This window comes from Passer domesticus, chromosome 6 (genome assembly GCF_036417665.1).
Source record: "Passer domesticus isolate bPasDom1 chromosome 6, bPasDom1.hap1, whole genome shotgun sequence".
Lineage (NCBI taxonomy): Eukaryota > Metazoa > Chordata > Aves > Passeriformes > Passeridae > Passer > Passer domesticus.
The window spans coordinates 39914313-39938366 of NC_087479.1; the positions used below are offsets into that span (position 1 = coordinate 39914313).

The following is a 24054-nucleotide window of genomic DNA, read 5'->3' on the forward strand; positions in this document are numbered from 1 at the left end:
CTTGATGCTCTCTTAGAGTATTTAGTGTTTTTGTACCTTGAGGTTTTTGGATCACCACTTGTGAGTGGTATATAACATGAATGATAAAACTTTAAGTATATCCATCTGGAAAATGTAGGAACAGCTGTTTGTGCATAAGGCAATACATTGATCTGTCATGTTAATTAATCATTTTCAAGTCATAGGAAGTACAGCGTGTATCAGTGTTTACTGCACAGCAGTATGGCTGGCAAATGATTTGTGAAATCACTGTCCATTTTAACTGGGATATTTTCAATAAAGGACAGTATCTATGACCAACAGTTTTAGGTCGAAGTTTGCCACTTGCTTATGCCATTTGGCACACACTCAATGACTGAGTAATCAAGAATGTGAACTACATTTTACTATTGGAGACAGGTTCAAAGAGTAGTTGAGTCTTGCAAATCACTTAAGAACATGTTATTGGACAAAAATGCTTATATTGATTTCAGTTAAAACTCTTCAGATCTGGAGTTTTGAGATTCTGTCTGGGGAGGATTCAGTTTTCCAAGTGTGTGTCAGAACAATGCACTGTACCCATGTATTCTTACTATTACTACTTGTCTGAGGAATTTTATGTTGCTGATGTAATGCTTTCTCAGAATTCGTCACGTAGGTCAAGCTTCTACTTGTGTATGACAATACAGTAATATATACATAAGCAGACGAGGATGTTCCAAATTCCATAAATCATTTTTCCTTCTGTATACATTATTATTAGTGCTCTGGAATGGACGCCTGAGAGCATAATCATATTATCATATCAATACTAAAGCTAAGTATTTCTAGCATGCTTGCAATTAGAGAAAATGTTTTTCCAGGAATCACAATTGAAAATTGCTTAGATGAGTGATCCTTATTTTCAGCAGTAGTACCATTTAGTGATGCATCTGTTTGCAAGGGAAGGCAACAAGCCTTTTATCAGAGGCTGTTGGAATACGTGTTTCCCTGAGGATGCATTTGTGATTCCAGGGAGGTGTGCTGATGGAAACATTTCTTAAAATTCTACTGCTACTGGATGTGTCAGAAATTTAGCTGAAGCATTTTATTGTAGCAAGTTCTTCATAGACACGAAAAATAGTCCACAGGGTAGTTGAAATTATCTGAGAGCTTTGTGGGGGAAACAGTGATTTTCTGACTGATGACAAAGTATTTGTTTCATGCTGTAATATTTTTCAACAGCATATAGGAAGATTGCTCTTGTATGCATTTCTGATCTATACAGGCTACATTCAAGTAAAGGTTAATCTGAATAGCAGGAAAAATATTTACAAAAAAAATTAGATATGGAAATAAAGGTGTTTGTTTAACTGCATCTTCTGATGATAATGAGTGTAATTTTCTTCATAGTTTTCTTTGTAAGTTTTGGACCACTCCAAGGATTTACTTTGTGCCAGCAGTTAGTCTTCTGTCCCTTAAAAGGCAGTATCCTTGTGTTACACTCTATTAAAGTTTCTAAAGTTTTTTCTTTGCAGTGTTCTTCATGCATGTGTTGCCTTTCTTTGTCTTTTTGTGATATGAATGTATTTTTTAAGACTGCAGTAGCTAGAAGAGACTTTTGAAAGTTTTGGTTTCAGAAGGCCCTAGACACATGCAAATAGTCTGTGTTTCATCATTACAAAATTTTCATTGAATCCTAACCAAAGCTGCTAAAAAATACTGATAAATATATACAGCTCAGGTGCCATAATGACTGTAGTCTTCACTTGGTTTTGAATTAAGCTGTTCAGATTTTGTCTCTTTGTTTCTTTGGAGAGTCTTATAAGTCTTACAGTTTGCACCAGAAAATTTCAGACTAGATATGAGTGGAGTGCAGTGCTGTGAATGATCAAGGACAGTACTGCTCAGTGTAATCCAAGCATGTCCAAAAATTTTCACCAGTATTACTCATGGGCCGGGACAAGAAAATAACATAGACTTCTCTGGAGACCTTTCCCAAAATATTTTTAACAATTATTCTGGAACTGATGGAAGTAATTCCTTCCATTAGTTCTGAAAAAGGACTGATTCCTTACCTCACTCATTGATTGAAATAAAATGTCAACTGAATAAGAATAAGCAGGTCAAGAAAGAGAAAAGTTAATTGCCTCTAACAGATTTATGTTTGTAGTGTGCTGTTCCCTAATGTATTCCAGTTTCCCCAGCTTTCCACTTGCTTTGTATTTCTTTATACCTCATGAACTCCATAATGAAAAAGAAATAAGTAGAGAGTGTTTCCTTTATGTTGTTCTGAAGTGTACTTAGGAATTGAAGAGCCTCAGTTTTCTCAATCTAGGTGCAGGAACGCCTGCCCAGCCCCAGTGGAGTGCACACTGTAGCAAGATATCAGGAAAAAACAAGATACTTTATGGGTATGTATTTTTTAATAGGGTTTTAATATTGAGATAGTTGTGCATCTGCTCTTCTCTTGAGAGTTATATATTTATTCTGCTCTTCAGTATGGGGTGTCATGGATGTTTTAGTTATCAGCCACTTCATTCTTGTACTGTAATAGCTCTTTCTGAGGGTTTAGGGCAAGAAAACCAGATCAGTTCTCTGTCAGTTCTTTCCCTTGCAGCCTAATTAAAAGATGAAATAATTAGCAATGCATTTTCCCCACACCGTTTTTCCAAATTCATAGTGACAGTTTTCTGGTTTAGCCATCACTGACTAAAGATTATTTATCCATGTGCTAGAATGTGTGTATATATAATTTTGTCTATGTTATTTTTATACTTTGTATTTTCAGAAAATATTTATAGGGCAGGCTGAGTCCTTTTATAAGAAAATTTTTGTAACTCATGTTAGGATTTTTTCCCTTATTGTCCAGGTATTTAGAAACAATGTTGACTACTCTAAATGTGCAGATAGCAGTGTGAATAATTAATGTTTTTACCATTTAGCCCCAATTCTTTTGGTTCCAAGATCCCTGTAGTTTTATATTTTGATCTTACCAGAACTGGAGCCTGCTTAATTATTTTCTTGAAACCAGTGTAAGATTTTCTTGTTCATTAAATTATATATAATGCTAGCATGAGGCCCTAAGGAGACCTGAACTGCAGGTCTCAAAATTTTGAACTAGATACGAGGTTTAGCTCAGCATAATTGCAGTGATTCTAGCACTACTGCAAAGCCTTATGTCCATTAGCACCAGCCACCCACTGTCCATAGCTATTATTGCAGTGTGGTAATATAGCTGAGAAAAGTTACAAAAGCCCTTCTCTGGCTCAGCAGAATTAAACGATGCAGATTAGTGAAACCCAAACAGTTACCCCTTGGAGAATTTAATTGTTTCAGGTCAAAATTAGTTTAATCTTCACCCAAGTTTAGGGGACAGGTACTAAATTCAACTCAGCTAGCAGTTTGCTTTGTTGTACAATAAAACCCTCACATCCAGCACTGTTCCATGTATTCTTGTGGTTAGAAAAGAAATCCCAGAAATTTATTTTCCAAATGGTTATATCAATAGCCTGTGCATAAATAATGCTAGAATTGTTTCTTGATGGACACTGCACTTAGACAATATAGTATCTGAAATGGTAATTGAAATGTAGCAGTGTCTTTAATGAGGGCCTTAGGTTTTTGTGTGTATGGAGAAGCTTACTGTAAAAAACTGGTGTTCAGAAGTCTCACTGCAGAAGGGGATAAAGGAGCAGGAGCTGAGCTATCCCTGTAGGTATGGTTGTAACCAACTACCTCCAGCCTGCTAATTTTTTTGCTGAAGTTATAACAATGTCTCATATTCAGGTTGATTCACTACTTTTCCATTATCATTTATTCAACTGCATTGTCATTTATGCATACTATGGTTTCTCTTTAGTTCTCTATTTTCAGGAGCCACGTTGGCCTCCAGAAGTTGGCACTGATAAGGCTGTAATGGCTGGGAAATGTGCCTAATTTGAGCACATATATTCTGAAAAATGCTAATGGTCATAAACATTACTCATGAAAATGTCACCAGGTGGTGATCTCTATTTGCAGCTGCCCTGACATCATTTAGATTAGGTCAGTGGCAGGACTAACTCAGCTTTCAGCCTACCAGTGTGTAATACAAGCCTTAAAATATGTGAAACATAAGAACCTCATGTTTGAGTTCATACTGTGTCACCATTTATTTACAGTAATCATTTAATAAGTTTTTGTTAAACAAAATATTACTGTTTTCTAAGTGTGGTCATGTACATTTTATATATTTGCAATCCAAGTAATTGACAATTTCTTGTAAAAACAAGGTAGAATTTAAACATGAGGAATGAGAATGGGAAATACAGATTGAATTGCATGTGCCAAGTAAAAGCACAAGCACTTAAACTACTCCAATATCCTTGATTCCTGATTTTATAGGAAATGAAATGTGTCAAAGACAAAGAGGAGGAGGAATTCTGAGCCCTGAAGATTAATGATAGTGCACTCTCTTTCTGATATGAAACCCCTCATAATTGGTCTTGATCCTTATTTTGAAATGTCTTCAAGTGGTTCAGCTCAGTTTGAAAGAGAACTCAAGTTTATGTTCCAGCTTCCAAGAGATGTTAGAGGATTTTGGTATTATTACAGTTTTCTATGTTAATTAAAGGCACAGATACTCATTCCCATTTCAGCACATATTAAACCCCTGTTGGAGAATGATTCCCCGCAGCATCACAGCTCAGAGAAGCAGGTGTTTGACTAATGTTCAGTGAGGATGAAAACATTTCATGACAGATGTTCAGAGAAAAAGAAAACATTATCATTATTGCTGCGTTATTATAAATTAATTGAATTTTGCTGTAATAGTGCCTTAGTCCATAACTGCTGGAAGATGGTGAAGCTGTAGGAAAAGTCCTGTTCATCATGTATATCCATTTCTCAGTGGTCTGTTGCCAGTACTCCAGTGTATTGTAGTCAGATATACTTCAGATAGTTTTGATACCCCAGGGAGAGAAACAGCAGCTAACCACAGTAAAGTGAAAGTCATCATAGCCTGATGACACCTCCTGATTCAGTGTAACTCTAGATTAAACACACCTACACCTGAAGTCATAATTGTAGATGCACTTGAAAAAAATTAGTTAAGATGACCAGTGGGAACTTGCTAGTTGCTCTTTTGAGACTTTGTCTTGAAGACAAAGTTTAATGTGAGGTGCTCTTTTTAAACTCCTTATGGCTATCAAGCCTAATAAAAGCAGTTTGAACCATCCAAATATGGCTACCTAGTAGTGCTTAAATACTAATTAAAGATACTTATCATCTGGAATGGGGAACCTTATTGAAGTCAGTTCACAATTTCTGCTGACAAGCTATTATATTCTAGAAATGATAGGTTAATTAACATATCATAGCCATGGGGGAGGTATGGTTTGCTCTGTTTGTCCTTGAAAGAAAAATGACATCTTAGCAGGTAAACTTAACAAGCAGTGTTGTGTCCTGTGAAGAGATCTTAAGTCAATGTGCTCTTTGAAAAATGGAGTTTCTCAAGTCTGTTTACTTGTGACAACTGTCTCTCTAGGAAATAAATTCCAAGGGGGGACTCAAGGATATTTAATGAATGTTATGTTTTTAATTGAATAGAATCTTTCTCTATGTTTGTACTTCATTTTTCTGTCACTCTTCCAAGGATAAGGTAGTATAGATGAAAAGTTTTCTTTTTGTTTGCTACCTGTCATTTATGACCTGTTATGCCTTGATGGTGGATCCTTGTAAGACAAAACTTTTCAGCATGCTCCATTATCCCTGTTTCTAGTTCTTTGGATGCTCACCATTTGAATAATGTTATGATTATCCTGAAAGCATGAAAAAAATTTCTGCTGCAAACCAGAAAACCCAATAGAAGGAATAATTTTATGTGGGTTTTTTTCCCTTAGGCAAAATCTGTTTTCCACTTTGCCACACAAGGCTCATGAGATCTTATATGCTCTTTTTTTTCCCCCAAGTTTTTAATTACTTATTTAATTTTTATTTAAGTCATATAGCTCTTCTGCAAAGCACTGCTATGTTACATTCCTGACAAAGACAAGATTCTTCTTTTACTGATACTCCTTTCTCTATAGTATAAGTGGGGAGCCCGCTGAGGTAACATAATTTGAGCATGACAATTTTCTCCGCACTGTTAAACACTGAAGGTTTATTTCCTGATCATAACCTCAGTCCAGAGGAAATGAAACTGCTAATCAGTTTTCCTCCCTTAGTCTCACGCACTCAAATGGTACTGCAGTGAATATGTTCTAGAAGATTCACTGGGGCTGTGTTGCAGTTTCTGATCATTGTATTCATCATTCAGGTTGATCTGGCATAAAGTAGGATTAGCAAAGTCCCCATCCAAGGTTAATTCAGGCACCCACTGTGAGTACTGATATCTTCTGTCATCTTTGACAGGTTCAACACAGCCACACCTTCTTGCATTTAAAATGGAAATGTGTTGTCTGAGATTGGTATCTCTCACTGGTCTCAGACCAGTGGGAAAGTTTGGGGCAAGGAAGATTTACACTTGGTAAAGGACAGTTGTTTTAGGGAAGATTTAAACAAATTGGGCATCCAGAAATCCATGAGCAGACCTGACAGCAAGCACTGATGGAATTGGCTTGTGTCTTTGTGAGGTCACTCTTAAATGGTTTTCAGCAGTCATTGTGTTTGGAGGAGATTCCTAAGAGCTAGAAGAAGGCAAATGTCATTCTTATCCTTGAGGAAGAGGATCTTGGTAGCTACACTGGCCAGCCTTGCTTCAAGGGAAAGGAATCCATGGGGCTGATGATCAGGGAAACAATTTCTAAACATATTAATGAGGGAAGGTAATTTGGAGTTGGCATGCAATTGTGAAAGGACTTTCTTGCTCAATCAGCCTGACAGCCTGCAAGGTTGACTGGCTCAGTAGATGAAAGGAGAGCTGTGAACATTGTTTATCTTGATCTGAGCTTTTGACAGAGTCTGAATGCATACTCAAGTCAAACTTACAAAGTATGTTATGACTAAAGAAGTGGACAGTGGGATGGAGTGAAAATTAGCTGCTATATCAAAGCTTTTTCATCAGCAGCACAAAGTCCAGCTGGAATCAGGTCACTGCTGGTGTTCCCCAGAACTGCTAGAACCAATACTGTTTAGCATCTTCATGGAATACTTGGATGATGGGGGCAGAGTGCTTGTCAATTTTCCCCCCTGATATTCCAGAGAATGGGCTGCCATGAATCTGGTGAGTTCAACAGAGGGAAGCGCCAAGTTCTGCACCTGGGGAGGGGCAACCCTATGCGCTAGAGCAGCATGGGAAACCAAAAAAGACCTTGGCAAAAATAGACCTGGGGGTTCTGCTGGATGATAAGATGAATGAATCAGCAACAAATGTTAGCGTTTTTCTCAGACTGCATCAGGAAATTATTCCCCCCAGGAAAAGTGATTATTCCCCTCTACTCAGCACAGGTTGAGGGCAAATCTGAAATGCTGTATTCAATTCTGGGCTCAACAGAACAAGAAAAATGTGGACTTGGAATGAGTCCAGGGAAAGGCCATGAAGAAGATTAAGGGATTGAAAAATTGGCCATGCTGAATCAGCTGGGATTGTTCATCCTGAGGAAGACTTTAAGGGAAGGAAACCTATCAGATATTTTAAAGCAGAAGGAGTATCCTCCTTAACCAAGGACACACACTGAGGCTGCCTGTGAAGGTATAAACAAGACCTTAACAATCTGAAAGGTCTTTCAAAAATAGGCTGGAAAAGTTGCTTAATCATCATAGCACATTTGTTGGGAAGAATGTTAGTGGTGGCTTCTACTGCTCTGTTATCACGGCAGCTTGTTGTAAGCCCTTGTATTTCAGAGAAAAGGTCATTTAGGAGATCTACCTTGCTTTTAAAGCCCTTTTTGAAGGCAGCCAGCCTAGAAGAAATTATTACTGATGGAGACTCGCATAACACAGTCCCCAGTATAGTCCTGAAAAGTAGTCCAGTAGTAAAAATTATGGTCTGTATCCATGGTCTTGGAAAGGCATCAGCCAACCAAAGAAGTTGTATATAGCCAGATTGGTTTTACAATTTGTGTAGCTTGATCACACATTAACTGTAGATACTTCCACATTAGGTTGCTTCTGAGTTTAGCTGAATGATGCAGCTGACGAACATGCTTGGGGGTGTGCAGTGTTTTTTGTGCTTCCTGATACTCCTGACCACAGGGGTATTGCCCTAAATTTCCTTGTGTACTGAACATAATGCATCTGAGAGAAGAGATTTAAGCAGTTCTGACATTCCTCTTTGCATATTTTTTTGCTTCCCTGAGCCAGAAATGCTAAATTCTGGGATCATTATCCAAAGCTACTGTCTACATAGACTCGTGGAGCTGCTTCTTTCCTTCCACTTCACAAATTTTTCGTCTTCAACAGTATTAACATACGCACTCATCTCGCTATTCGAGTCAGAGTAAATGTTCCAGCACTAACTATCTTCTTCCTGTCTGCTCTCAGCTAAAATTTAAACTAATCATGTAAAAAGAAACACGGAGCTCTTTAGCATGCATTTCAGAGTTTAAGGAATTTTCTTGAAAGGACCACTTGAAATTTAATTTTAAAACTTTCTGGTGTACTTGTTTTTTCCTGTAATAGGAGTCGGAGCAATTGCTATTTTTGATGGAGTTACTAAAGGAACAACATATTAATGAATGGTGATAATGGCATTTTGTGAGATGACTGAAGGGAGAAGGGAAGGCTTTGTGTAACATCCATGTTTGTTCAAAGAGCTCGCTGAGTATAGGTTCTTAAAAGTTTATTTTGCCCTTGTAGGAACACCTAGAAGCTTGGCTTAGGGTTTTGGGAACTGTATGCACATACAATTAAATACATCAATGCTTTAAAAGATTGTAGCACATTCAAAGAAATCTCAAATAAACTTCATCAATAAATATAAAATAACAGTTTCAGAATATAGTTTTTTTGGGACAGTTATAAGGACCAAAAGCTTATTTATTACATTGCATTGAAAAACCTGAGTTCTTTTACCTCTATCATAAGCTTGTTTATAAGCTAGAAGTTGAAAAGGTACATATTTTGATAAGACCTCTAAAGGACTTTAAATTTTTTTGGCTGCAAGGGAAGAATAGACCTCATTAGGCAGAAAATAAAAATGAACAGTGAGCTACCAATTTAGTTATGAAAGAAACAAAATAAGAAATGTGGAATAATTATTAGAAGCACTGATAATGAACCATCTCTTTAAATTGCCTAGCATTTTCCATTATGTTAGATTTTTGTAGTCTGTTAGGCTTTTTTCCTCAAAACTTAATACCTTATTGTTTTCACCAACCTTTAAAGTTTTCCAGGCTCAAAGACCTGCAGCAGGAGACAGTTTTTTTGTAAATACTTCAAAATTCTCATTGAATTATAAAATGTTACAAATTACTACTTCCCTTACTTAATTTGCATTTCAGAAAGAGGTTTTTGTAGGTTACTGAATATAAAGGCTGCAAGTCCATGGTGCTGCTGTGATGTGATAATAAACTATTATTACAAACTTCTGCAAGTAATTAGATTTTTAAAAAGTCAGGATCTTAAATTTAGTGAGTGTAAATAATAAGTGCAGTATTTTGAAATTTTTAAGAGAAGTAAACACAGCTATATATATGGTGATAATTTTATGCTTCTTATTTTAAAGTGTGTTCAATGAGATCCTTGTATGAAAAAAAGACAATTTATTTTTTCTGTTAACAAACAGCTACAAAAAGTAGAAGACTCAGACCCTGACTGCTAAAGGCTGAAAATTCTCAGAAGGTAGGTAGGTGTTGTCACTGACGATGTCTGCCACTCTAATCTTCAATTCTGTTGATATTAGCATCTATGAAATAGAAAATGCAGGCAAAGCACTGGGCAAAACCAGTTAGGATTCCCATATTTATTTACTGGATGACATTTGGCACCCTAGTAATGAAAGATCCTGGTGAAATGCCTGACAAAGTCTAAGCAGAGAAAATATACATATGGAGAGGCTTGGTGTAATACTCTGCACTAATTAAGGCAAATTTACATTTACCTCTAATTTTGACACAGATGCTGTGAAGGCTGAATAATTGATGCATAAATTCTTTCTGTTGTGCAGCTCAGAATGTGAATGATAAAGAATTTATGACAGTGACCTGAAACTCTATTAGAACATTGTCTTATTCAGCCTTCAGTCTCCATTGTGAACTTCGGAGGAAATACGGCCCTAAAAAATAGACAATGTTTGAGAGGAAAAATATGGGGGTATTTTAAGTTTAGTTAATAATGCATAATGTAAATAGCAGCAAGTTATGAAAAAATGCATACTGTGCTGACACTGATTGGGTAATCATTTGGAATGCACTTTGGTGAGAAGCAAAATCACGAGCTGCAGAAATGCCAATGGTGCAGATTTTTCTCCATTTCTGGGGACTGTATGTTTTCTGCATTTATTCTGAAATGCATAGAAGGCATTTCATGATTACATTTGCAAGTAGGTAGATGGAATACACCCTCTTCCTGATGCAGTTAGTAATTTAAAGCAAAGAAGTTGTCTGGTTAGCCAAGGAGATGTGCGCTGAGGCCTTGCACGTGCTGCACACAGCTGCGCTTACCTCGGCTGGGTTTGTTCTGCTCTCTACAGCTAGGTCAGGTGTAACTGAACCAACTCTGACCTAAGAGTTTGCAGAGATATTTAAGTGGCATTTTAGGCATATCATTTATATCAGAACTTTTTATTTTTTTATCCTCAGCAATAGCAAGGGCCAATTGTTTCAGAGTTTTATTTGTTGTTTGTTAATGCACTGATGTTAAAGCAGGGCTGTTGATGATTAACTTGCCTGCCTCTGAGAATCATCAAGTCATTTGTTACAACTGACTTGCAAGTTCTGTAATAATCCTCTTGGATATTGGTGTGCCAAGGAGCAAAGCTGTGTTTGTGGCTTTCAGATGAAGAAAGTAGGATGTGTATGTCATTCTCTAGGTCCATTTTCAGAGTCTCTGGGAAAATGATCTATACATTTGAGTCAGAACACAAGCATATGCATTACTAGGGCTGCACAGATCTGTGATTTGAAGTTCAAGAGGAATAAACACATGAACTATAGTAGGTTTGTAGCTCAAAATGTATTTATGTGCTATAAAGGTTCCATAGGTTCTGCTGGTGTTTGATTCTAGCTAGCACTGTTCACATAATTAAATTTTGTAAGTCTGTTCTTTTCAGAAAAGTAATCTTTTTGCAGTGTTCATGTCAAAAAACAAACCCAAACAAAACCAAACAACAAAAAAAACCAACCTTCTGAAAATCAATCCTGCTAATTTTAAACAGGTTATATTTACTTTCTGAATTAAATCAAGGTATGGATTATATTTCTATGTAAAAATGTTGGCATGAGCTCTGGCCTTAGAGAATATAAAAATTGAATATGTGAGATCGTTTAAAAAGAAACAACTGTTAGGTAGCATCCCTGATGTCAGTTTTATAAATTGCTTCTGATACAGCAGTGATGTGTATATTTTAAATTAAACCCAGTTTAAGACAATTTCTTTTTTTCATATGAAAAGAAACTTCTTTTTTCTATGAAAAAAATTTTTTTCATAGTCCAAATGCATTGAGTCAGTGTAATTTTAACAGCCGTGTACTGGTGATATGGTTACAATGCCCAGATTTACTTTCTCTGGAAGAAATAAATTTAAAATAGGAATTGAAGAAAGAACTTTTTAAATAGAATCCATTTAACATTCTACTTGTTGGTCACTGGTTTAAAATATAATAATTATTTTTTATTAGCATATATTGTAATGGTATTTTGCACAATACACATATAATCAACAAATACATATACACTGTGTTAGCAGAATTCAGCTCTGTGTTTCTTGGTGTCTTCCACTGAGAATATCAAAGACAGCCATAAATGTCAGAGGAAAGCAGCCTAGTTAGATTGTGCAGAACTTGTAATTTATACGTGAAGATCCCATATTCTGCACACAAGATTCCCTGTTATCTCATCTAGCAAACAAGATATTCCTAGGCATGGTCATAGGCAGATATTGTATTTTCTGATGTATGAATGGGTGAAAACCTAGCTTCCCTAATTCAAAAGGAATATTCTGGGTGAAGCCAGGTTTGCATTTAAGTTCTTTGTGGAACCTCTTTTATTTGGGATACTAATAAGGATTTTTCTGCTGCATACTCCACTTAAAGTATCAAAGATTTTGCAAAGCTTTCAAGGTTGCTTCTGTTGTGAAATGAAGATAAACCTTTTCAGATAAATAACTCTAAATAAAAAGAAATATATTTAGCTTCCTCCATGCCAAGAATCTTGTAATCAAAGATAATACATAAGATTAGATAATTTATGCCTGAGTGGGAGCTAAAATGATGATTAAATACAGTTTTTCTTTCAGTTTCTCTGTATAGGACAGTCCCAGCATTTTATCTCAGTTTTGTAGACAGACCCTTTTTCAACTTAAGAATGGGAATTCTTCATATGTCAGAGTGATATGATAAGAAAGGTTTGTTAATCTTCTAATTTTAGTTTTTCTTGGATGCCTTTACTGTGCCATTTTTGAGATTGGCTGTTATATTGATTTTCTGTCTTTTAAAGCCCCTGATTTTTTGCATTCATAACACAATAAATAGCTGTCCTCTGAGCAAAGGTCACTTTCATCTATGTTATTTAGACTGCAACAGCTTTCTTTTCAGATTTTGGAAAGTGTAAAGCATCTGTAGTAGCTGCAAAACAGAGGCCAGTTTGTTTTGTCCGTGTCTGAATTGACCCTCTTCCGTCTGAGAAGATAAAGGTGAAAATTTATTGAAGTGTAGAAAGACCAGCAGTAGTATAAATGTCATTACCTACATACACCTGATGCATTTTCTCTGTTCATGTTACAAAATTGTATTTTTCTGAAGTAGCCTAGAAATTGTTAGTGAGTGAATTGAAGAAAAGTCAGAAAGTAGCAATGTTGATTCCAACAGCCTGGATTGCAGACAAAGGCTCTTTTAAGTACCTGCAATAGCAGGGTAGTGCTAGAATATTTCTGACCTTTTCAAGTTAATTGTTTTGAAAGTCACTGGTATTCTGTTTTTATTACTAAAGCTTTTCCCTTGAAGTGTTCATAATTTAAATGTTTTCTGAGTCATGCAGTTTAGAAAGTTTAAAATTGCACAATGTAATAAAATAAAGAGACCCTTGATATGAAACAAAGGAAGAATTATGTAATGTCAGGTTACCTTTCTTTCTTCTGACTGACTGCTTTTTTTTTCTACACCTCTCTTCTTCAAAATGTAAGTAATATGTTGTTCGACCAGGGCTGTGATCTTGTTAAGCAAATAACAGATGTATCTGAAAATGTAGGAAAAGCCAGATCTAATGCAGATCTAGGTACTGCCATTCTTAGTTTCAAGGGGGAATTGCTGTCTCGTGTTAACTGTCTGTCCACCAGGAAACTCAGATCCTTTACTGCAAAGCTGTTTCCCAGCTGCATCACCTGTACTGGTGCATGGGGTTATTCCACCTCCAGGGCAGGACTGGGCACTTTCCTCTGTTGGATTCCATCCATTCCTGTCAGCCATTCCCCTCACCTCTTGAGATCCCTCTGAATAGCAGCACAATCCTCTGTCTTGTCAGCCACTTCTCCCAGTTTGTGTCATCAGCAAATTTGCTGAGAGTGCACTCTACCCCATCATCCAGATCATTAATGAAAACATTGAACAGTTTTGGACCCCCAACTTATTTGCTACATCTATTGCCACTTATGCACTTGCAAAAGATTTCGCTGGGTTCAGCATGCAGCGGACTTTGGCTTTTCTGACTGTCTCTGCATGCTTGGGACAGTGTCTCTCTATTCCTGCCAGGTTCCTTGTGCCTGTTTTCACCCTCTGTACACGTCCTTTCAGTCCAGGGCTGTGATCTTGCTTCTTTCCAGTCTCTCCTCTCAGGATCCTGAGCTCCATTATCCCATGGTCTCTGCAGGCCAGGCAGCCCTCACCCTTCACCCCCCTGTGCCTCAACCTTCACCTCTTTCATAAACAGGGTCCAGCAGAGCCCTTGTTTGCAAACAATGCCTGCACCAACCCCACCAAGCCGTAATTTTGAAATCTCTGTGTAGTTCACAGGGGTGCATAATAAATACATGTCCAATAGGGCATCAGTTGACCATCAGAGATCAAGCACATCTTCTGGCTACTCTTCCCAGAGTCATACTGAAAGGAGTTATTCTCTGGGGCTTTTAGTGCTCCCTATGTGAGAGCAGGAGAACATTAATATTATAAGTTACATATACACCTAAATTTACATTTTAGGTCAAACCAACTAATCACAGGATTTGTACATGAAATTTTTTCAAGACATCTAAAAGGAGGGGAATGTGTAAATTTTTCAGAACTCTTTCTCTCTGGAGTTTTTGGGGCACCTTGTCAGGTTGTACATAAAAGAACACTTGGCTATGGTTCTCAAGAAGGTTCAGATAAGGTAAGTGTTCTCTGAATCAAGGAGAAAAGCTAACATGATGGAGCTGAGACAGACATGCTGGACATAACTGGAGATGTGGGTGGGGTGAAGCCTGTAGGTGATGATGAACTTGAACACTGGAAAGCAAGACAATGCATGACAAACTTCAAGGAGGTCCATCTGTGTCAAATTGTGTGTGCTTTGTGAAGCTACAAGAGTGAGCACTGTCTGAGTAACTGTTGTTTCTGCAGGATTTTTTAAATTCTTCTTACTTCCAAACTAAATTTCTCCTGTGTGGTTGATTGAATGTTACTTAGTTCAAATGTATTTTTGACAAAAAAGTCCTTCCAGGTTTTGGAAGTCTTCCAGTTCTGTTTTTTTTAAGGGCTGCTTTCTTAAATCTATCAACCAGTAGTCTCTGCTTTACAAGACTGGATAGGATTGAGAGATTAGTACCAGTAATGGGGAAATTGGGATTCGGAAGTGAATACCTAGTGGAACTTCTTTTTGCTGTATAGAGGAATGGAAGTCAGACAAACAAATATTTACCAGATTCAGTTTTCAAATTATATATTAAATAGTAATAATAACAGTAGTTCATTGATTTTGTGTTCCCCACAGCCCACTGGGAAAAGCAGAAAGATTTATAAATTTGTCTAGAAACTAATGCTGCCAAGTTTTCATCATAAAGGATAGGGAGAGGGAAGGCAGAAGAGGAGTCCAGTTGTGATGGTTTCTACGATATCTCCATCCAAGGGTCTGAAGGTCCATCAGAATGGGTAGGGTATGTAGTGTTTCATTTAACTGTTGTGAAGTTAAAATTGCACAGTTCTGGACAACAAACTTTCTAACACTCTTGGTCTAGCCTGACATACTTTTTTGAATGAATGCAAAACACGCGCACAGTTTTCATTTATGGTGAATAACAAAACATATTTGAGATAGAGGCAGCAAAGACTCAGGTGTACCTTACAATCTACAAAGCAAGCAGAAGAGAATTTCTGGTGTGGTTGATTTATTGATTTTAATCTACAGTGAATTGACAGAACGTTTCTGTCCTACAGCACACCTGTTAAAAAAATATAATTGCAGAGAAGTATATGAAATAGATCATGGAAATGTTTCCTTCTGGCTTTCCTCCTTGGCAGATGTGCTAAATTGTTATTCCTTTCATCATATGGTTCTCACACTGTAAAATATAACCTGCTTTTTCTCTACTGCATAAGTCAGACAAACTGCCCATGCACTAGTAGAAAAAAAATAGATGACCTTTCTGAAACATTGAAAATTTTCAGGGCTTTTTAACTGGCATTTCATTTGTGTGTGCTGCAGTCACTTGAATTGGCATACTTTCTGTGACTTCACATTTCTCCGTTCTCCACATCAAATATAATTCATTTTGAAAATGAGCAGTGACATTTTATACTGAGGCTTTATTAATCTTTGAAGTTATAAGATCCAGTCTTCCTTTGAGTGGAACATTTATAAACAATATCATTAGAATTCTTCTAACAGGTCCCAATTAAGGATATGGAAAAAAAAAAACAAACCAAAAATTGTTCTATTAGACTTGTGAAAGTCCAGATCTAGTCTAAAAATAGCAAACACACCCACATGGATGTACTGAGGACATAATCCTCTTCCTATCTCCTCCTCCTCCTCTTCCTATCTCTGATACTTTACTTTTTTGAGATAGTGATATAAATGTTAAATAAAGAATTGGCATGGAAATAAAAAAAAATATTACTTTAACTATATTCTTAAGAATTTTGATTGAGGTAGTTATCTTTTTGTATCTAATTCAACTCTATTTCTGATTCATTAATAGTTTGGAAATTGCAGAATAATGAACATAGGCATAATAATTTAGAAAGGTTGGTTCATTTAAATGAATAAGTGAGATTGTGTGTGTTGTTTATGTTGCATGTGTTCTCTAAAGATCCAGCAGATCTAATAACTTGAGTCTGAGTGATGACAAAATATTACTCTTTCATTATTGAAGCCAGATATTATTTTTAAAACATTCAAGGAAAAAAATAATTAGCCCATGTCTTGCGACTGCCACATGAATGTCCTTCGGTGACAAATTACTTATGTATTTGATATTTCTTGAATGGCTTTAATAAAGCATATGAAGCATATTAAACCAAAATTCTCTCAGAGCCCTGACACGTGCCAGAGGGCAGATTAATGAAAACTGGATAGCCAAGCCACCTGCCTGATTTTTGTACTGACAATTCACTGGTGTTTTAAGAAATTGTTAAATGAGTCTGATTTTTCATTGCCAGAAGTACAGTGTCTTAGACTTTCCTTGGGTTCTTGACCAATATAAAGGGTAACAAGAGAAAAGCAGTCTTGGCTGCAGGGGCATTTTTACCACTTCTAGCTGTAATATCAATATAGCTGCCACATTTGTCACCTGACATGGTAATTATGTGTTTGTCAAAGAGGAGGAACGTCAGTCAGAAAGATTATTACAGAAAAGTCCAGTTACTTACAAAATTGACACATAGCATATTACAATCAAAATTAGTGTATCACTTACTAATTTTCTGGGCTCTTAGATAGCTAATAAAGTCGTGCTGTTTTGCTACTGCAAACTTTTTTTTTTTAAAGAGTGGGAGACTCTCCTGATGCCCATAGTTGTTGAAAAAGCTTTGATTCATGGGAAGATACCCAGATTGTTTCAAAAGACAGGTCCCAGGCAGAAATCAGACAGATAATAAAGTTGCCATTCCTTTTTAATTCAATTCTACACTGTGAAATCTTGGTATGCTCCCCTTCAATTTCAAGTGAAATTCTGTCTACAAACAGATTTAAACTTATGCAACCTTAGATACAGAGAATAGAATAGAATTGAATTTGAATATTTGGCCAAGTAGGATTTGAAAGCAGTTAAACTCGAGTAGGCCCACAGGCTAGAATGAAGTGTGCCAAAGGTTTGGTCTTCTGATTTAAGAACTATTTAGGTGTATCACAGCTACAGTTTTCCGAAAAAGAACTGGCTTCCTTATCCAAACTTTCCAGGAAAGTAAGCACCATTCACTCCTTAGGCACAGGAAACTCATAACAGGTTTTTTGCCCAGGGCTACAAGTTTGACTCCTGAATCTTGAGGATTTTTTTTCTTTTCTGGATTTTCTGTGATTTGGTGCTGGGCTTTTTTTCCTCATTTTACTACTTCTACTGAATTAATCACTTGATAGGGAGCATTTGGAACTGAGTAAGATACAGGGAATTCAAACTGAACCTGAGCACATTCATTCTCACTGCAGGGCAGTGTGAGAAGCTTCCCTGATGCAGACCAGGTTTCTCACACCAGAACAATCTGCCTTCCTCTCACCAACCTCCTCAGGGAACCCTGAGAATACAAGAGTCAGCCTTGCTCTCTGCTCCACCCAGCCCCATCCCAGAGGTGATGGGTGATGAGACAGCCATCCTACAAGCTGCAGTTCAGATGATGGGTGCAGATTTGACTGTCTGAGAAGACTGGTTGCCAAGCCATGCCATTGGAATGCTCTCAGTGCAGCAGTAGATGTGTGCCTGTTACAGGATCAACCACCACAGTCTCCATCGTGTGATCATTGTGGAATGCAGTGATGCATTTAGTGTAATAGTGGCATAACTTCACATAAGTAGAAGGGTTGGGAAGATCTGGCCCTATCTGCTTCCATCAAAGCCTATGGGACTTGCTTGTGCCAAAAATAATTCACCCCATTGTAGAATAGAAGAAAATGTGTTGTTGTGTTTGCTGTGAGATTTGAAGGAAGTGGCTCAGAGGAAGGAAATTTATGTCTGTTCCTCTCAGCTCAGCCAGAGAGATTGCATGTAGCTCAGTTCTTGCCTACAGAGCTTGTCTCAGGTCAGTGCCTACACAAATTAAATTCCCAAATTTGACAGATGGGATGTGTTTGGTGTGCATGTTCTCAGTTGCGTGCTTTGTCCCTACATGAAGTAGCTGGGAAAGCAGAGGCGTTGGAAAGGACAGCAGGGGCTGGGTGTTGTTTTGGGAGAAGGCTCCAGGTCTGGCAGGAGGACTGTCAGTGCAGCCTGGGAGGCTCAGTGTGACAGAGACCACCCTGAGGAGCACAAGCAGGACCCAGAGACGACCAAATGAACTTCCTTGGGATCAGAGGACAGGGCAAAGTTTGGTGTGATCCAGAAAGCCACACAGCCTTCCAAAGTGATTCCTATAAGAAAGGATCTCTCTCCAAGGTCACAATGAGGAGAGGAGAGATTTGTTTGGAAAACTGTTTCATTTTCATTCTGTCAGAGGTGGTCACTTGGAATTTTTTGCAACTTAAAAGCTGGGTTATTTATGTTTGTTTCATACAACCTATCACTTCTTCAGTTTGAAAGCTTTTTGTCTCCTTACATTATCTTCCTGTAGAATGTGATCTAGGCAGATCCAGATCACACAATTGCTGCCTTTCTATAAATCAGTAATTTCTGGGCATTAAGTATTTGTATATTTCCTGTCTGTAAAGGACACTATCAGCTGATCTTTGGTGTGGCTTTCTGTTGGTTTTGGTGTGATAATAGAACTGACAATAACTTCCTGCAGGTGAAACCTTTGCTTTGCAGCTTCTGCTACTTGAGTGCTGCCTTCTGCACCAGCAGTGTACCTGGTTCAATGATTTTGACAGAAATGTGTATCTGTTTCTTTTCTGGCCTCTGTATTTTTCTTGGCTACTCTTCTGCATACTTGCTTAGGTCTGTAAAACTTTTGATGACTCAGCTTGTTTGAAATGCGCAGTTCTTTGTGGTGCAAGTAGGAAGAGACCTAAGTAAAACAGTTGACTGTGACAGATTGTAGGCAAGCAGGGCTCTTCCTGCGCTTCGTAAAATCTGCTAGGATGCGTGGATTGTGAGAGGAAATGGTGTCTTGGGTCTTCTCGCCATATATGGGTCTGGAGAAGTATTTATATTGCCATGTAGGGCTAAGACGGATTTGTTCCCAATTCATTTCTGTTCTTGCCGCTCAGGTCTGTTTTTATTCACACTTACTCATAGCATTCACACACTTGCACAATCACACACAAATTTGACAGTCTGCATGAAAAATTAATAGCAGATTTGAAGATCATGACGTTATTTAATGCTTTAGGGAACATGGTACAGTGAACTTGTTATGCAGGAAGTGCATCTTATCAAGCAGGTGCCCTTGCCATGTTCAGCAAATGATACTTCTACCTTGTCCCTGGCGGGTGGTCTCAGAGCTACAAGTGTTCAGTTCATCTGGCCCTAGTGCTTGGGGACTGCATCAGCATAAAGACTGCCATTTCTAATTACTGCCAAATCAGAAAGTGCAGTGGGAGGATCTTTTTAGTCCTGCCTTCTTCCGAGGCATGTGCTAGTCCTGAGCTGTAGCAGTGTTTAATTAGCTGGTGTGCATTTGTTCTCTGCAAGGTCCTTTCATAGGGCCTTTCAAAAAAGTCTGCCCCATCTTTATGTATTCTTCCTAGACTATTCTCATCTCAAGAAAATATGGCAGGAAGAAGGAATTAGAGCTATAAAGCACTCTGATAAGGAGATGAAAAGATGGGAAGTAAATCATCAGACAGGTAGAACAATATCGAAAGAGAGCGCTTCACTGTCATTTATCAGTCTTAATGTTGAAAGTCCTTAAGCCAAAGGTAGAAAGGTACATCCAAACACCCGACCATAATCTCCAGTGTAAGAAGGCCCTAGAAGATATTATGAGGTCTTGAGAACCACTGTCCTTGTCCATCATGGTCAGGATACTTAGTGCTTGTGGATATATGGATATGAAAGAATGATTGTAAAAGAATGAATGAGTTAAAACCATAAAAGAAGGACAGTGACTGAGTGAAATTAATTTTGACTGAAATAAAGTTCCCTTTCTTTTCTTTATGGTCTCTCACCATGTTTAGTCACAATACTTGTGTAACACTGGTGCCATCAGTTAAGTTCAGAAATACATAACCAATTTTACATTGTGTTAGTGATATTATAACATTCAGAAGAGGTAGGAGAAGAGGCTCATTATATTTTGATATTGAATATGTGTAATTCAGAACTTAAGAGTGAAGAAGCAGGAGGACAGCATTATTATTATTATTATTATTATTATTATTATTATTATTATTATTATTATTATTATTATTATTATTATTATTATTATGTTCCTTTCCTTGACATGTGAGTAGGCAGATAAGGAGGCCCTGTCATTACTAATTTAATGTTAAAAATGTATATTCTGTTGAGAATTGTCTGCTTTCACTAACGGCAAGTAGAATTGCCAAGTTCATTTTTCAGGGGAAGCAATGTTGCTACTGGCACTGAATGTATTCCTCAACATTTCCAAAAGTACATTGTTACATACATTATTTGTGTAGCATTTATTCTCATTGTTTGCTGTGTTTCTCTATGTGATCACAGTGATGAACTGTACTGTTGAATTCACAGTTCTCAGTTTGCTTTTGGGTCAAATGCTGGTGTAAAGTGCATCATTCAGCGAGAGCCATAACACTGCTTAGCAGTTGTTGAGGCTCTGAGTTTTGGTTTTCTGTGGGAAGAAAAAGACACATTCCTGCATTCACACACTGAAGCAACAAATGAGAAATGGGGTCATGAACTGGGAAATATAAGGGTTTTATATCTAAACCACTGTCTGGATGCACTTCCCTTGGGGAAATGTGCTTTGGGGAAATGCTGATGCTGGTGCATTTCCCCTAAGCTCAGTGGGAAGGACACTGCTGTGTTGCTCAGCACTGCCTTTGTGAAGTGCCATGTGCTCTTTACAATGTCACGGACCCCTCTGTGCCAATGGGAATTTCGCCTGCTATGAGCCATTAATACTGAGGTCACCATCTGCTTCTTTCTGCTTCTGGGTGCAGACAAGGACTGGTTTTTTTTTTTTTTTGTTTTGTTTTTTTGTTTTTTTTTTTTTCCACATGGTCTGCCGCCAATGTTTGGGTTTTAATGTCTTTAGTAAAGGAAGAGAAAGAGGTGCATCAAATGAATAATTATCCTAGAGGCTTTTTGTGCATTAGTTACACAGGAAAAGCTGTCAGACTGCAGTTCTGAAACCAATAGTGGGAGTTTATAGTATTTGAAAAGGTGGCAGCCCAGACTTTTCTTCTGTATTATGACTCTGTGAATGTGCTGATGTGGTTTTACACACAAAAGTATTGCTGTCAAAATTTTAGTCCTGGCACTCATGTAGTATCTTCTACAACACAAGACATAATGCTGCTTTCTGATACAAAAAATATTTTTCTCTACATGATCATTTGCACTCTTCTTGCAGAGTTTAAAGCACAACAATTTTTATTTTCTAATGTTTAATCTTATTTGTGCAGAAGCACTAATTACAAAGATACAGAGCAGTAGAAAATCTCAGTCAAAATGGCAGTGACAGTCTTCAGCTTGGAGAAACACAGAGTCTCCATTAAAGTATCATTAACCTTTGGCTGAATCCTGGACCAAAAGCTCTCAAAATTAATATTAACAGGGAGTTTGCAAAATTAAATGCTGGAAAGATGAGTAAAGAACCAACCCAGTGCATTGATCAAGCTAATTTTCAGGGCATTTAGTAGAGCAGTGTCGTTAGGGAATAATGGGCACTTTTACTGGTAAACTGAGCACTTTTAGTATAGCTAATGAGACACAATAAACATGCAGGTTCCTCATACAATTTTTCTTACCACTTTTCAGATTAAATTGGCAGCATACCATCTTTCTTCTGTATTGTAATACAATATTTAATTTAAGTTTGAGCACTGCTTTGAGATACATTTTGCATGAAAGATCTTTCACAGAATAACATTGCTGTATTTTTACACTGTCAGATACAAGAAGCAAATGGAGACACAGGAGATATATCGCAGAGGTTGTTTGAGGTGAGAGCTGAATAAGGTAGACAGCAGATCCAGTATCCACTCACTGGAATGAAAAGAACATTGAATGCCTGGGACAAAAACTGCGGAAGTGTGTTTTTGTTTGAGTGCTGTGAGTTGCACCCCCTGTGTTAACTTAATCTTTCCTGCTGCAGTTTCTGCTTGTTTAAAGAACTGTCTAGTTGAAGTCTTAATGTGTCCCCTACTCCTTTGCATATGAATGTTTATTGACTCATTGCAAGAATTTTACAAGTAAAAACAACATTGGGGATTATTATTTTTTTTTAATCATATTCTAAAACTGCCTAAGTGATCAACAAAGAATTTTGATACTTCAGTTGACATTTAGCTTTTGAATAGTGTCAGGAAGCAACCAAATATTTCCTCTAATGACTTGTCTGGGAATCCCATATAAATAAAGCCATACTTCAATGTAGTACGTTTGCTTATTTGTTTAGACAGATAAAACTGAGGAGTTTAAACAACATGCCAAGGGTCCCCCAAATCTCACTATTTTTATTGTCTCTAGATGTCACTTTCATAAATGTAATACCTGTTCATTGAAAGGCTGAGGTCAAGAGAAGGGTTTTTCAGTGGTATCAGACAAAGCTGCAGTATGCCTTTTATGACAACAGAAATTCAGTGTAAGATGAATGCAGCACAGAATACTAAAGCTCAGTATGCCCCAGTTTTGTGGCTGACAGGAAAGCAGGGCTGTTCCAAACTGAAGGTAGAACAGTGGGGGGTTCTCCTTGTTTGTCTGCCAAGTCCCAGCTATCCTCAGGAAGTGGAGCACTGCTAGAGACTATTACAAGTCACCAATACTTGAAACACCTCTACATTGCACTATATTCCTTTCAAATATAGGAACTAACATGCAGATTATGGAAAAATTAAGCCTCTGTTGCATATTCTTACTTGATGTCTTTGAGGAATCAAGTGATAGCTTTTCACTGATTGCCATTTTCTATGCTAATTATGATAGGAATAATAGTGATATTGAGACTTAAGTTTCTATATTTCATAGAATCACAGAATGGTGATGTCAGAAGGGACCTCTGAAACAATCTGATCCAACCCCCTACTCAAGCAGATTCGCCTAGAGGAAGCTGCTCAGGAACAATTCTAGGAGGCTTCGGAATGTCTGAGGATGGTGACTTCACAGCCTCTGAGCAACCTTTGCCAGTGCACAGTCACTTTCACAGGAAAAAAAAACTTCTTCATATGTTCAGGGAGAATCTCCTGTGCCTGTGTGTGCCCATTGCCCCCTGTGCTGTCAAGGTGCTTGAAGACATTAAGTTGTTTTTCTCCCCAGTATTGACCACTGGGGCACACTGCTGGTTACTGGCCTCAAACTCAGCTTGGTGCCACTGATCACCACCCTCTGGGCCCTGCCACCCAGCCTGCTTTCAACCCACGTCAATGCTGCTTCACCTCAATTTGCTTCAGATTTTCTTCATACTGAGGATTATTTGTTACTCAAATCTAAGCGGAACTGAAACCATCATATATCAAGAGAAACAGTTTGGTCTTAATATATTTAATTTTAGATTGTAGAGGTTTGGTAATGCAAATTAATGTTCAGATCTGTCACTATTGTTTTGTCCAAAATCCTGGAAGAGTTTTCTTTTAGATAACTGCTGGTAGGATATAAAATACTGTTGCTTTGTATTTGATTTTCTTCCTTCACCTGACTGTTTCACTACAGCATAGTGTTTAATTTAATTACCTTTTCTGTTTGCTGCAGGAATAGAGAACATACTTGTAGACCACCAAGCTGATATTTGCATTACCACCTGTAGAGATGAGAAAGCTT

At 37.6% G+C, this 24054-nt stretch overlaps 1 long non-coding RNA gene across 1 annotated transcript; it reads left to right on the forward strand.

Annotated features, from left to right (window-relative positions):
* The first annotated feature begins 12331 nt into the window (after window positions 1-12331).
* On the forward strand, window positions 12332-23404 carry LOC135302135 (uncharacterized). Its single transcript, XR_010363834.1, has 3 exons — window positions 12332-12441; window positions 22191-22241; window positions 23266-23404. It is a non-coding gene; the product is annotated as an uncharacterized LOC135302135 (long non-coding RNA).
* The last annotated feature ends 650 nt before the right edge of the window (window positions 23405-24054 follow it).